Source organism: Tiliqua scincoides, chromosome 4 (genome assembly GCF_035046505.1).
Source record: "Tiliqua scincoides isolate rTilSci1 chromosome 4, rTilSci1.hap2, whole genome shotgun sequence".
Lineage (NCBI taxonomy): Eukaryota > Metazoa > Chordata > Lepidosauria > Squamata > Scincidae > Tiliqua > Tiliqua scincoides.
The window spans coordinates 121,376,772-121,383,497 of NC_089824.1; positions in this window are offsets into that span (position 1 = coordinate 121,376,772).

Sequence of the window (6,726 nt, forward strand, 5' to 3'; positions counted from 1 at the left end):
GCTTGTCATATAGTGGCTGGTTGGAATACATGAATATAATTAATTCCCACTCATTTTAATTTTGAATCTATAATTATATTTATTGTTTCACTTGATTGGGTATACCTAGATTAACTTAAGTAGAGACACAGTATTAGAAATTGTGAATAAGATTAAACTATATTAAGAAGTGACACGTGGTCATGTTTAATGGGTTCATCGCTGAATAACTTGTTATTGTAAAACATGAAAATGCTGCTTTTCTATAATAGTGATATCCAGAAAAACTGGAGTCATGATATTCAGAAAAATTGTTTTCATAGGGCATTGCTACATTTCTAATAAAAAGGAGAAGACAGGAAACAAAACTTTGCAGAGATAAATATATACATTTTCACAAGCGATTTGGAAACTCCTTTAATTCTCATCCATGCATCTTTGATGCCACTTCTATTCACTCTGTCAATGTGAGGCTTCTCTTCTTTTAAAAATTGCCACAATAGTGCAGGAAGGGAATGTCTCCATGTGACAGCTTTGTGGTAAGAAGAGAAGTACAGGATCCATCAGGGATTGTGCAGAGCACAAAAATGAAACTGAAACGTGAAAATGTGATTGTCGAAATACCACTGCAGCTCTTCTTCCTTCAAAAGAAAAACAGGACATTTGGGCAGTCAAAATACTTCTGTTCCAGTCCATGTATAATAGCCAGGGCCAGCCTTAGGAGCTGCAGGGCCTAATGCAAAACATTTTTTGCCGAGAGAGCCACTCACTAGAAGGAGTGGCAGTAGCAAGGCACCCGACACCAATGTCACCACCAACTACTTCATGGGGGGGGGGGATTTCAAGCCAATTGGACCCAGGGGTGGGCAGGAGGAAGGACCATCCAGTGGCCGTGCTCCGTTTGCTGCGCTCTCTTCGCAAAGCCTTGGCATGTCAGATTCCATGCCAGAGCGTCAGCTACAGAACGAGGTGCCAGCTGCAGGTGCTCCACTCACTGTCCCAGTGCAGGTACCGTCCAGGTAGGGGTCCAATTTGGCCAGATAGATCAAATTGTCCTAAAGCTAGCTAGCCCTGATAATGATAGTAGCTTTTAACTAAAGTGACTTCTGTAATACATTTGAAAATGCCGGCTGTTCTTTCTGTGCATACGGACTTGAGGGTAGGATTGCAATTCATGTGTCATTTCTGAAAATGTTCTCCTTCCTTTCTTTCTTTGTGTGTGTGACACTCAAAGCCACTGTGAACCTTAAACTATGCCAAAGTGCCCTGAGACTAGCCCACAAATTTGCCTAACTTCAGGTCCATTGCAGTCTATAAGTAATTGGCATACTCTTCACTGTACCATTCACAAGCTGAAGGTACTTCATTGGGGTTAAAAGTTTAGATTATAATTCATCAGCGCACAGCATGCCAGAGTCACCTAACAGGTATTTGCCAGACCATTCAATCCCTGAGCTGAGAAGTTAAGCTGAGTGGCCAGCATAACCAGCATTTCAAAAAAATGTTAAAATCTGGGGCTATGGTTCTGTTGGTATTAACACATTTTGCTTCCCTTACAAGCCCATTACTCTGATACAAGCCCAATAATTAACTTGCAGCATCTTTAATTTTGGCAACCTTCAGTCTCAAAAGACTATGGTATCGCGCTCTGAGAGGTGGTTCTGGAACAGCGTCTAGTGTGGCTGAAAAGGCCAATTCGGGAGTGACAATCCCTTCCACACTGGGAGCAAATGCAGTCTGTCCCTGGTCTGTCTCCCTGGCTATGGGCCTTCCTTCTTTGCCTCTTAGCCTCAGACTGTTGGCCAAGTGTCTCTTCAAACTGGGAAAGGCCATGCTGCACAGCCTGCCTCCAAGCGGGCCGCTCAGAGGCCAGGGTTTCCCACTTGTTGAGGTCCACTCCTAAGGCCTTCAGATCCCTCTTGCAGATGTCCTTGTATCGCAGCTGTGGTCTACCTGTAGGGCGCTTTCCTTGCGCGAGTTCTCCATAGAGGAGATCCTTTGGGATCCGGCCATCATCCATTCTCACGACATGACTGAGCCAACGCAGGCGTCTCTGTTTCAGCAGTGCATACATGCTAGGGATTCCAGCACGTTCCAGCATCTTTAATTATTATTTTATTATTTTATTAATTTATACCCTGCCTTTTTGCCCAAAGGGCACACAACCCTTGTGCCAGTGACTATCCTCCCAGCTATGCTGCCCTGAAAAAAAATACTGTTTTGTTGTTGGTCGTGGATCTACAAGGCAGGCACCATTTGAGCAGTGGCCTCCCAGTACCAGTTCTCCGGCTTTGCATCTTACTGAACCACAGGGACATGCTGCCATTCAATGCAATGCAGGTCTCCAGCCTGGGAGGCCCATTCTTATGCAGATCTCATCCTAGTATTGTATAGAAACTCTAAAGAAACAGATTTGTTCAGTCTTGGCTTGTGGCAGAGGAAAAGTCGCTGAAGCTACAATCCTATGCACTCTTACCTGGAAGTAAGTCCCATTGAACTCTACTTACTTCTAAGTAGACATGGGTAGGACTGTGCTGTGTGTCAACGATTATAAAAAAATCAGTTAAAAAAAAACAAATTTTTTTGGCTCCATTTGGAGCAAAAAAATCTGGAGTCCCTTCCAGATACAGGGGACTGGGAGGGAGATGTTGCAAGGGGAAGTAGCAAAGTAATCAGCGAAAGGCACCCTTCCTATGGTAAAGATATATCCCACCACCCAGGCTAGTTGCTGTCAATAAAAACATACAAACAGAAACAGAGGCTTGGTTAAGGTTTCATACTTTACTTACAGTTCATAGTTGATTACATACACCTGATTGGGATCAGAGGCCCTGGTATTTCAGGAACAAGAAACCCTAGAGCTGTTTCCTTTGTGTGAAAGTCTCATGAGGATGGACCTGTAGGCACAGAACCTTGACAAGAGCCATCCTCCTCCTTTGGTGTCTGGAAAGAGAGAATGTGAGAAAGAGGGGAGGAAGGAAATAGTTTTAAGAACCATATCTCCTGCAAGAACCACAGAGAGCACAGGTAGATGGTCTCAGGTGACTGGATAGTACACTGTCCTCTAGAGCAGGGGTGCCCAAACCCCGGCCCGGGGGCCACTTGTGGCCCTTGAGGCCTCTCTATGTGGCCCTCAGGGAGCCCCTAGCCTCCAATGAGCCCCTGGCCCTCCAGAGATTTGTTGGAGCCCACACTGGCCCGATGCAACTTCTCTCAGTGTGAGGGCAACTGTTTGGCCTCTTGAGTGAGCTGTGGGATGAGGGCTCCCTCCACTGCTTGTTGTTTCACGTCTGTGATGCAGTAGCAGCAAGAAAGGAAAGGCCAGCCTTGCTTTGTGCAAGGCCTTTTATAGGCCTTGAACTACTGCATGACCTTCATTCATTCATATAAGTTCATCTTTAATATATTCATTTATGTAAACTTATTCAAATTTGAAATGTAAATTTTCCCCGGGCCCCCGACACAGTGTCAGAGAGATGATGTGGCCCTCCTGCCAAAAACTTTGGACACCCCTGCTCTAGAGTCCTGCAGTGGACATTGCATCCAAATTCCAACAGGGCAGACATAAGCTATCCATGTGAAACCAAGAAAACCTATTGGGCATCTGTGAGTACAGTCTACATTTAGAGCACCAGCATCACCTGTTACATTTGGTTAGTGAAGGGGGTGTGCATACCCTCTCCATCACCACAGTGATTCAACCACATCCTGGTTAAGGGAATGTACTAAGTCATATTGTTATTATTAGAAGAACAGGCACTACTTTCAGCAGCTCAGGGGGAGAATAAACTAGAAATGTATGCAATAAATAAACCATATACAAATACATTCCTAAGATCCAAAGCAATTACCAGAAGTTCTGTTCAGATTACATTTTCCATGTCTGAAACTGCCAACACAATAACTGTTAATTACAAGACCAAAGGTTAGCAATTTGTGGGATGTCATCTTTATGTACTTTTCATGATGATGTGCTATACTGTCTGAAGGGCTATTGAAAATCCCTGTGGCGTAAAATTTCCAATGCACAAAGGCCACAGGTTCACAGAGCGAAGTCAGCCACTCTCACTTGTTCCTCTTCAGAGTGAGACTAGGCAAAGGAGAGAAAATCTCATTTACAATCAAAAGGGTCTATTAGCAGAATAAAAATCCTGCAGCAACAGGAGAGGGAAAGAAATCCTAATGAATATTCACCATTAACATTTGAACTGCATAATGTATACACTCAGTGTTGGAATTAGTAAATTACCCAAATGGCGCATGCAGTTTGCAAAGAGCTCATTAATAAAAGTGTGTTGCCTGAGGGTAGAGGCTGGCCCAGCACAAGCCAACTCAGTGCCCAAAGCAGTGCCAAGTTCCTCTGCTCATTTTTTTTCCTCTTCCTGTGTGTGCTCTAGCACATACCCTCCATCATCTCCAGTGCCACCACCTCGCCTGCTGCCATGGCTTCTTCTAAATTGGCAAGGCAGGGAGGATCCTGGGAGCAGAACTCAATTTCCTGCATCCTCCTTTCCCAACCAGTTAAGACAGTGGTTCTCAAACTCTCTGGGAGAGTTTGAGAGCCACTAATTTCTTGCGTGGGCGGGAGGGGGGAGGCAGCAGGGGCGGGGGAAGGCAGCGGCGCAGGGGCCAGGGCCCGCAGGAAAGCCCTGAGTTAAGAAGAAGTGGAGAGGAGGAGCAGAGATGCTGCCCCTTTTCCTGATCATTTCCACAATCAAGAACAGTATATCACAGTTATGGCTGCCTTTTCCTCCAGTTTTGCTACCATGCTCTTTGCCCGCACCACTAGAAGAGTTGCGTCTCTGTTCTCCTCTCACCTACTCCCCATGGAAAATGCATGAGAAGAGGATAAGACAATGGGAGCGAACAGGGTGGTGGTGAGGCAAGCAGAGGGCTTGAGGAGGCGATAGGCATGTGGGAGGTGTCATTCAATGCAGCTATTTCGTCCAGCCGCATGGCTGAGCTGTCCCTGTGTAGAGGTCCCTGTGTTCAAATCATTGCCTAGGAAGACTCCTCAAGTCAGTTAATAAGTAGTGAAGGGCAAGCTCCCATCCTGACTTAATTCACAATGGACTCAATTATTTCCAAATAATTTAAAATTAATATTTTTTTTCCCAAGTCCATTCCAAGTTCATGTACTTTCATGCTTCTGAATATCTCTAGTGACCCTTAAACTTCAGGCAGTATGAGATCAGAGGACCAAATGCTTCTATAATAACAAAAAATAAAATGATCCCTGAGAAAGGTGGATACATCAGAGAAGAGTCTTGCCTAGCCTTTCCCCTTATATTCAGGTTTTCTACATGCGGGGAAATTTTGACAAGAAGGCACATTCAGATATGATCTTCCACCTACAGAAGATCATACAGAAGCTGCTTCAGAAGACATCATGCAAGCCTGCCATAAGTTTGAGTCAGCATAAATTTCAACTGATTTTTCCTCTCGTTCAATTGGTAATGGAATTGTGACTGCACATATGTACATCCCTGCAAAGTTGGAGCAAAACCATAATTTGTGGTAAGGCCGTGACTATAGTTCATCTAGCTTTTTTCTAACTCTTAATTTGCCAGCGTCAAATTAAAAAATCAGCGTCACGTCAAAAATCAGCTCAGTTCCAAGTACTTTGGCTTAAACCTTAAGTTGTGAGTTGGTTTGTTCCTCCATTAGTTCATGCTGCTTGCCAGCTGTTTAGAAAACTCCTTCCTTCTTTCTGCCATTGACATTTCCAAGGTTGCCTTGTCACAATCAATAAACCGCCCTTCTCTCAAAGACACATTTTCAGCTGGCAAAGTTATTGAATTCTTTTGGCATATGTTTATCAACAGGTTCATTTAAATCAGGGTGGTCAAAGAATGCTATGAATATTGAGATCATACAATATCCAAATTGAAGGATTTGGATACGCCACACAAGGCCTATATTTAGACACGTGTTTACATTGCATTTGCCTAATGGCAAATCATTGTGAAGTTGTTTCTTTGGAACACCTGGCTCCACTTAGAATGTGACCTTTTTTGATCCAGCATAGCCCATGTGTAATTATTATCACCATAAATCTTTTCTCATTCATTCAGACAGTATGCCTGGTTGAAACAGATGTACAATTTTTTTGGAAATAAATCTGCATTGGGTTTCTCACGGTGCACTAATAATATTATCGAGGCTTGCTCTCATTTGGATCTTTTATTTACAGTTCAGTTAATGATTCCCAGGGAATATGGAACATGATAAGGCAGCAATTCTCAAACTGCGGGTCAGGACCCTCAGGGTGGATTGCAAGCCAGTTTCACCATTGAAAATACAGAGCTGAAAGTACAGGGTACAGAGCTGCTGGGCAGGGCAGGCACCCAGTGGGAGGGACGCATGCCTTGAATAGGTGGAAAGATGGGGCACTAAAAAGGGGAGAGGGCTGTGTGGGTGGAGAAGGAGCCAAGTCTGCATTCTGCTTTGACTTTCGAGCTGGAATGTTTGAATTATGAGCTATGCAAAATAACAGCATGAGCACACTTAGTAATAGGATGGACCTTTGGCCGATTGTGGCTTTGGTTTGAAGCCTAATTTGATAATGTCACTCCTGGCCATCACATCACTTCCAGGTTAAGGACACCACTTCTGGCGGATCCTGACAGGCTGTCATTCTAAAAAGTGGGTCCCAGTACTAAAACATTTGAGAACCATTATGCTAAACTATAACACGCAGATTCATACAATGATCATTAAAAGAGGGACATACCTAAGTGAGTGGCT